General features: G+C 36.3%; 1 pseudogene; it reads left to right on the top strand.

The window, feature by feature from the left end:
• The first annotated feature begins 5,358 nt into the window (after positions 1–5,358).
• LOC118602739 lies at positions 5,359–5,477 on the top strand (annotated as a pseudogene).
• Positions 5,478–8,368: the final 2,891 nt, after the last annotated feature.

Consider the following 8,368-nt stretch of genomic DNA (forward strand, 5'->3'; position numbering starts at 1 on the left):
TCCTGTGTATGTTCCTATTCCCTTCAGATTTCAGCCTCTGCCCCATGCACATACCTGCCCACCTCTACCCTCACCCACTGCCCCTGGATGAAGTCTGGCTGTATTCACACATCTTATAGAGTGTAGCAGAGTAATGGTTAAGACCACATTCTGAAGGCTGACTGCCCGAGATTATTTTGTGGCTTTGCCGTTTCTTAGCTATGTGACCTCAGGCTTGCCACTTAACCTCTGTATTCTTTATTTGCTCCTCTTTAATACAGGGGATAATTAAGTACTTACCTTGTAAGAATATTGTAAGAAAAAAAATAAATTTAGAATTATAAAGTACCTAGAACTGTGCTTGGCAATGTTACATGAATATTAGAGATTGTTACTTTCCAATCCTGTAATTCATGTTATTCCTTTGTGATACCCTCTTGAGTTGCTCCACTCTCTGATAATCTGAGCCCTCCCTGGTCCTTTTAATCTCAGATAAGTCTTCTCTTTCTTATAAAACCATTGTTTGTACTGTGTACTTGATACATAGCACATCCTTCCTTACTGTGTCTTTTTTCTCTTACATATCTTTTATTCACGTCAATCAGACTGACGTCTTCAAGGACAGTGCACTGTTTTATGCATTTTTGTATCTCCTGTGTCCTATATAGTGTTTTATACACATAGGCCTTCAAGGATTTTTGTTATTGGGACTAGTGAAAAACAGTGACAAAGCAGAATTTGGAAAGAGCATGGCAGAAAAAATAGAGAAACTCTATTTTTGGGTATGTGTTAGCTCTTATTCTAACACTGAGGAATCCAAACAATCTATGCAAACAAGAAAAGAGAATGTTCATCCTTTCTAGGTTGGAGAGCTGGCATGATCACAATTTCTTTGGTTGATGCCAAAGAAATTGCCAATGTTGTCTCTGCAAACACCTGGGGATTTTCATGTATCTGCAAATTTTTCTGATAAGGTAAAGATGCTGCATGCTTCGGCCAATGCAGTTCCAATTCAGTATGTCTTCCATAATAGTCCACAGGTCCCTCTCCAGAAAGTTTTGCAGGGCTTAATCATGAGGGTTGCTCAGCCCTTTGTCACCACACATGATTTTCCAGAAGACAGGGTCTCCACATGCCCAGTGTGACTGGTGTTCTGGCTGGGATTCTGGTAGGGAGATGGATGCACAAAGGTAAGTGCAGAAGGCAGGCAGAGAGCTATGTGTAAAGATGGCCTCACATTTCTCCTGCCCAAGTTCCACCCAGTCTGCCTAATCTGGCTCAGCTAAAGAGATGTAGGTTCGTTCTGGGGTTAAGTTGTCAGGAAGGATTTATTCTGGTTTTGAGCTCAGTTCTTGGAAACTCATGCCAAATTAACACCTGTTAAATGAAGAATGAATCCATGAGTGAGTGAGTGAGTGAGTGATCTAAAAAGTCCAGGTTTAGTTCTAAGCCCTCAACATAAAAATGTGAAAGACTACATTGGTCTGTGTCAGTTCCAGTGGCTTAGTCCGCACCTGCGGTGGCTCTTGATTTTTAGAATAAAATGGCATTATGAACTTATGTAATCTTTCCACTCAGGGCTCTAAGCTTTATACAACTCTCTAATACATTTTTGAGTTATCTAAGCCACAGATGTGATCATGTTATACTCACTCTTTCAATGACTTTTTGCCGAACTCAGAAAAAGTCCAACATGCATGTGTACAGGTTGACATGGGCTCCCTCACTGAGCAAGACTGTCAGATGGTCACATATGATAGACATATATGAGATATTCCAGGGAACTGTGGAACCTCACACCAAGGGGGAGTTGAAAGAGACAGCTTCGATGATTTGCTTGTTTTCAGAGAATTATAATGTATTGTAGTTTGTATGCGCCTGGCTAAGTGTATTTACAGTACTATACAGTGTTTGGTTTAACTTAGAGAAACACACAAAATAGATGAGTAGTGTAAAAGAGACTTCTGATAAAAACATGCTCATGAAGATAATACTAACAGTACAAACACAAGGAAATAAAACATGCCAAACTGACAATTTTCTTATTTTTACTTGTTAAAGGTAAGCTGAAGCATATAAAATATTTTTGAGTTTATTTGAACAAAAATCAATTCAAATCAGGCAACATCCAAACTAGCAGATAGAAAGGGCAGAAGTGCTGTACAACATGAAAGACTTTCATAAGCAAAAGGGAACAGAAGCAAGGAAGTTACATTAGGCAAAAAAGTAGGTTGGTTATTGCAAGGTTATTTCCCTTTAAGGAATGGCAGTTGTCCATCAGGCAGATTACCTAACTAGTACTGATTAGGTGATTCCTGATCGATTCTAAGATTCTGTGTCTGGGAGAGCTGAAACTGTAATTAAATTAAGTCTTATTTTTGTGATGTGGGTCTTAACAAATAAGTAACTCCATTTTGGGCCTGTTGTCTTTCAACATAGTATAAACTCTCTGTCAACCATGAAATGATATAAAAACAATGATGATTTAAGCAGACCTTACTGTGTGCTACATTGTAGATTTTTTTTTTAGTAAAAGAAATTAATATTTTTTAAGGCAAAAAATATTTTAACAATGAGTGAGAAAATAACTACTGTTTAAAAGAAACTCAATCTAAAAAAGCCTTTATGAAAACGATGTTTTCATACTAAGCAATTTTGTAGCTGAAAATGATTTAATGTTATCAAGTATTATTCTTTCTCTGCATACCTACAAATTTTGAAAATAGAACTTTCTGAACTATTTTTAAAAGCTTCCAAAAAGATTCAATGTAGTTCTGACCCATTTGCTTAAAATATATAAAAATACACCACCTTGCAATTACTTGCAAGAATAATTGATAATAGGATATACATTAATTTACTAGCTAATTTCATTAAAGGCTTTTGTCTAATTTGTGATGATTTAGTTATCTACTCTAATTCTTGCAGTAAAGAGGAGTGAATGAAAGTGTCTTTCCACCCCACTGTCTTTTCATTATTAGACACCTTTTAATAAGGAATATGGAGTTCATCTCTCAATTGGAAGATAATTTTGCTTTTACATTGAATAATTTTTTTCTTTTTTTTTCTTCCAAACCATACATTTTTCTTTCCTGTTCTCTGACACCAGACAGATATAAGCAATGTGGGGTATGACCACAACTGATCATATTGTTTGTTCCCAAACAGGAGGCTTTGGCCACAACTGTGTGAATACTTTTCTCTCTGGGGCTCCACATTGCTGCAGAATTTGCCTTTAGAAACAGAGAACCAGCCAGCATTCAATAAAATTGAACACAGACCCAAAGACTCAGATTTTAGAATTTCCCGTGTGTTAAGCACTTAAATGAAAAAAATATTAAAACCGAAATTTCATTTAATCATCACAAGAAAATCAGAATTGTAACATACTCAAAATTATACACACACTCTTTTGGAACTAAGGAAAGAAAGAAAAAATTACATTGATATATTTTATTATGTCTTTTATTTATAAGGGTAACAGGGACCAATTCAGTAGATAATCCAGAAACTGCTTTGGTTTCTAGATAAATTGTTTCTTTATCACCTTTTCTCTGGAGAATTATGCCTTCAGGTTGCAGCTGCAATGAATGTTAAACCTTCTGACTTATGGGCAGTCCTGATTACTGCCCCCTTTCCTATAACTTTCTTCCAAACCCAATATCACATTCCAGCTGAGTACTGGGAAGGAGAGAATAAAATATTTCAGGATTAAATTTATCTGAGAATAACACGGACCACTCCTTTCTCTCCCTCCCGCATATAAAAAAGTGTCTTAAAATAGAAGCATCATTCCTGTGTGTAAAATAAGTTCAGGAATGATGTCAACCATAGAGTCAGTCATCAGGGAACCAGTATTTCTTCAAGGTTCTGTTCCAACATATTTAGGGGGGTGGTCCTTATTCTCTTATGGTTCAGGATGGCTGCTGGGACTCAACTATTACATCGGCAGGATGGAGAGAGGGCAAATTAGAGCTTTTAACCATTAAGGAGAACTCCTAGAATGTTGCACAATATTTCTACTTATGCCATGTAGGCCAAATTAATCACATCATTAGCGGTAGCTGAAAGTGAGATTGAGTATATATAATTTTTGCTACACTCTAAGCAAATACATGGGTTTCTTATTATTGAAGGAGGGGAAAATAAATATTGAAAGAAACTACCAGTCTCTGTCATACCTCTCATTCTTCCCTTTAATCATTTTATATTTTATAAAAATAGAGAAGACTATCTCAATTGTGTAAAGGTGGTGCTTTTATACTATGGAATCTAATTCCTTTTGTTCTGTTTCCTAGACATTTAAGTTATTGGCCCAGAAATTAAACTCTAGAAGGTTAGACTTCCATGACAGTGGGTTTTTAACGTGAGTAATACTTTTCCTCCAATCTAAAGGCCACTGATTCCTCCAATCATTTTGTTTATTGCATCCACTCCCTATCTTATTATTAGTAGCCATAGAAACTGGATAATCCCATATATAGTTAGATTCTCAACATGTACCCAGAAGTCTGGAATTCTCAGTGGTGCTGTTCAAAGTGTAAATTATTATCCTTTAAAAAACGAATGAAGTAGTCAGAAACATGGTAGAATGAGAGATGTTCCCAGATCTCTCCCCTTGAAACAATAAGCTAACCATCTAAAACTCAACAAAAAAACACCCAACCTGCACTCAAGCACATCTGGGCAAGGGATCTGCACATAAGAGCTACCACAGGTCAGAACCCCAGGAGTCAGGCAGTAGACTGAAAGAAACAAAGAGGCTGCCTCTTGAAGCTGGATCTCTCAGCAGGAGGAGTGGGAGGAGAGAAGGTATGGTGGCTTCTCTGAACAGCCATGCCTGGGAGATCTGTGACATCCATGCAGCAGCAGGGCCCAAGGATCAGGGCAGAAAGTAGAAAAGTGGGGACAGCAGGGAAGTGGAGGTGGTAGAGAAGCAACAGTTGATTATTACCAGTCATAGCTTCAAAATGTGAAGCTGAGCCACAGCTCTCATCTCCCAACCCAGAAGCCTCCTCCCCCATCCCCACCATATCTTCCGAGACCAAAAACTGTGAGGCCCAAGGGAAATCTGAACACCTGCTACCAAAACTGTCACAAACTGACAGAGACTGAGACTGAGGGTAGTGAGCGTGATTGAATATCTGTAAGAAAAAAAAAGGCATTATAAAGACTTTATATAAAGCAGGGATCCAAGAGAAAAACACCATTTTAGCAACAAGCTAAAGAGAGATCTTTATACAATAAATCTTCTTTCTGGAAAAAAAGCAGAATACATTTTCATTAATGCCCAGGTGGAGAAATTGTCCATTAAACAACATGAATAGCTAAGGTGACAAAGCAGCTTAGAAAGAGAAAAATTTGCAGAAAATAAGCTTTGTCTATAGCCATGCTACCCTGAACAAACCCAGTCTTGTCTGATCTTGGCAGCTAAGCAGGGTCCGGTCTGGTTAATACTTGGATGGGAGACCACCTAGGAAGACCAGGTGCTGTAGGCATAAAAAAATGAAAAATGAAAAATAAGGGATTGTAAGCAGACAAGGTCCTTGCAATCTGTGAGGTCAACCAAAGGTTGCCTTGCCTAAAAAAATAAAGAAAGAAAGAAAATAAGCTTAAAGACATAGAAATGTATGACTTAAATGACAGAGAATTCAGGATGGTACTCCTAAAAAAACTCAATGAGATTCCAAGTAATTCGTATCAACAATTCCAGAAATTGAAAAAACTAGATGAGCAGAATTAATATTTTATCAAGAATATTGAAACCTTCAAAAAGAACAAAATAGAACTTCTGGAGATGACGAACACACAGAAAGAGATGAAAAATGAAATAGCAAGCTTGGGGAATAGAATCGACCAAATGGAGGAAAGGATCAGTGATATGGAAGACAGAGATTTAGAAACAGATCAGAAGGAAGAAGAAACAAACCGAAAGATGAAAAATAGTGAAAGGGAAATACAAGAACAAACTAGCTGATACCATCAGGAAAGGAAACATAAGAATAATGGGCATTCTTGAAGGGGAGAAAAAGGAGCAGGGATTAGAAAATATTTTCAGGCAAATAATTGATGAGAATTTTCCAAATCTAAGGAATGAACTAGAATTTGGAATTCAAGAAGTCAATAGAACACCCAATTATCTCAACCCAAAAAGACCTTTTCTAAGACACATTGTATTAAAATCACCAAAAATCAAAGAAAAGAAAGAATTCTCAGAGCAGCCAAAGAAAAGAAGACAGTAATTTATAAAGGAAAACCCACTGGATTATTGTAGGACTTCTCAGCACAAACCTTACAAACCAGAAAGAAGTGATATCAACTATTCAAACTATTAAGTGAAAAGAACTGCCAGCTAAGAATAATATATCCAGCAAAGCTCTCCTTTAGATATGAAGGAGAAGTAAAGGCCTTTCCAGACATGTAAAAATTGAGAGAATTCACTGATGCAAGGCCTGCACTACAGGAAATACTGAAAGAGGTCAGCTCACCTAAACCAAAATAATAAAAAAATACATAACTATGAGTAAGGCGACTAGCAGGCAGATAGAAGTGGAAGAGTGCCACCCTTATTAAGAATGGGGTATTATAAGTTTAAACAATAAGAAGAGATTTATTATTGCAAGATAGTAATGAATATTCAGCATACACAGAGACGAATTGAGAAAATAAAAAAAGCAAAAGATTCCAAGATCCAAATTTGCAAAGGGAAATGGAAATAAAGCACACACAGAAGAAAATGGACTACTACATGTATATATAACTATCCTCTACATATTCATAATGGTAACCACATGCCAAAGATAAAGAACTGATGTATATAACATAAAACAAGGAGGACCAGAGGAAAATCCATAAAACCCAACCAAAATGGAAAACAAAAACAAAAACAGATACAAAAGACAAGGAAGCAATGGAAACACCAAGCTACCAGAAAGCAAAAGATAAAATGGCTATATGAAAACTTCATACTACAATAATCACCCTAAATGTAAATGGACTCATCAATAAAAAGGCACAGAGTTGCAGAATGGATCAAAAAACAAAATCCAACCACATGCTTCCTCCAGGAAACACATCTCAGTACCAAAGACAAATATAGATTCAAAGCGAAAGGGTAGAAAATGATATTTTAAGCAAATGACATTCAGAGAAAAGCAAGAGTAGCAGTACTAATATCAGATGAAATAGATTTAAAAATAAAAAAAAAAGATAAAGAAAAATACTGAGGGATACTTCATAATGATAAAGGGAATCATACACCAGAAATACATAACATTTACTAATGCCTATGCTCCAATCAGGGATCCCTGAAATTACTAATAGGACTAAAGGGAGAAATAGACCAAAACACTATTGTAGTAGAGGACCTAAATATCCCACTGTCGGATATGGACAGATCATCCAAACATAAAATCAATAAGGAAATAACATCATTAAAGGACACATTAGACCAACTAGATATAATTGACATATACAGAGCCTTCTATCCCAAAACAGCTGCTTATGCATTCTTCTCTAGTGCACATGGAACATTCTCAAGGATTGACCACATACTGAGACACAGAGATAGCCTCAACAAATATAAGAAAGGTTGAAATCATACCAATCATATTCTCTGATCATAATGCTTTGAAGCTGAAGATCAACTGCAAAAAGAAATCAAGAAGAATCACAAATACATGGAGACTAAACAACAAGCTACTGAAGAACGACTGGGTCAGAGAAGAAGTAAAAAGGGAGATCAAGAGATACATAGAAAGGAATGATAATGATAGTACAAAATATATCAAAACTTTTGGGACATGGCAAAAGCGGTCATAAGAGGAAAGTTCATATCATTACAAGCCTATCTCGAAAAAACAAGAACGAGCCCAAATAAACACCCTAACACTTCATATTAAAAAACTAGAAAATGAAAACAAATGAAGCCTAAAGTCAGCAGAAGGAAAGAAATAATCAAAATTAGATCAGAAATAAATGAAATTGAACACAAAACAAAACAAAAAGCAATAGAAAAAATAAATGCAACAAGGAGCTGGTTCTTTGAGAAGGTTAATAAAATTGGCAAACCCCTGGCTAGACTCACTAGAGAAAAAAGAGAAAGGACACAAATAAAATCAGGGATGAAAGAGGAGAAATTATGACAGACACCACAGAAATATAGAGAATCATGCAAGAATACTATGAAGAAGTATATAACACCAAATTTAATAACTTAGAAAAAAATGGACAAGGACTTAGAAAGATACAACCTTCCTAGTCGGAATCGAGAACTGGAAAATTTAACTAGACTGATCAGCTGTATGGAAATTGAAACAATTATCAAAAACCTACCAAAAAGTTAAAGTCCAGGACTGCCGGAGCCCTCCGACTGAGATCGAACAGCACT

This window comes from Rousettus aegyptiacus, unplaced genomic scaffold (genome assembly GCF_014176215.1).
Source record: "Rousettus aegyptiacus isolate mRouAeg1 unplaced genomic scaffold, mRouAeg1.p scaffold_m13_p_4, whole genome shotgun sequence".
In the NCBI taxonomy this organism is placed as follows: Eukaryota; Metazoa; Chordata; class Mammalia; order Chiroptera; family Pteropodidae; genus Rousettus; species Rousettus aegyptiacus.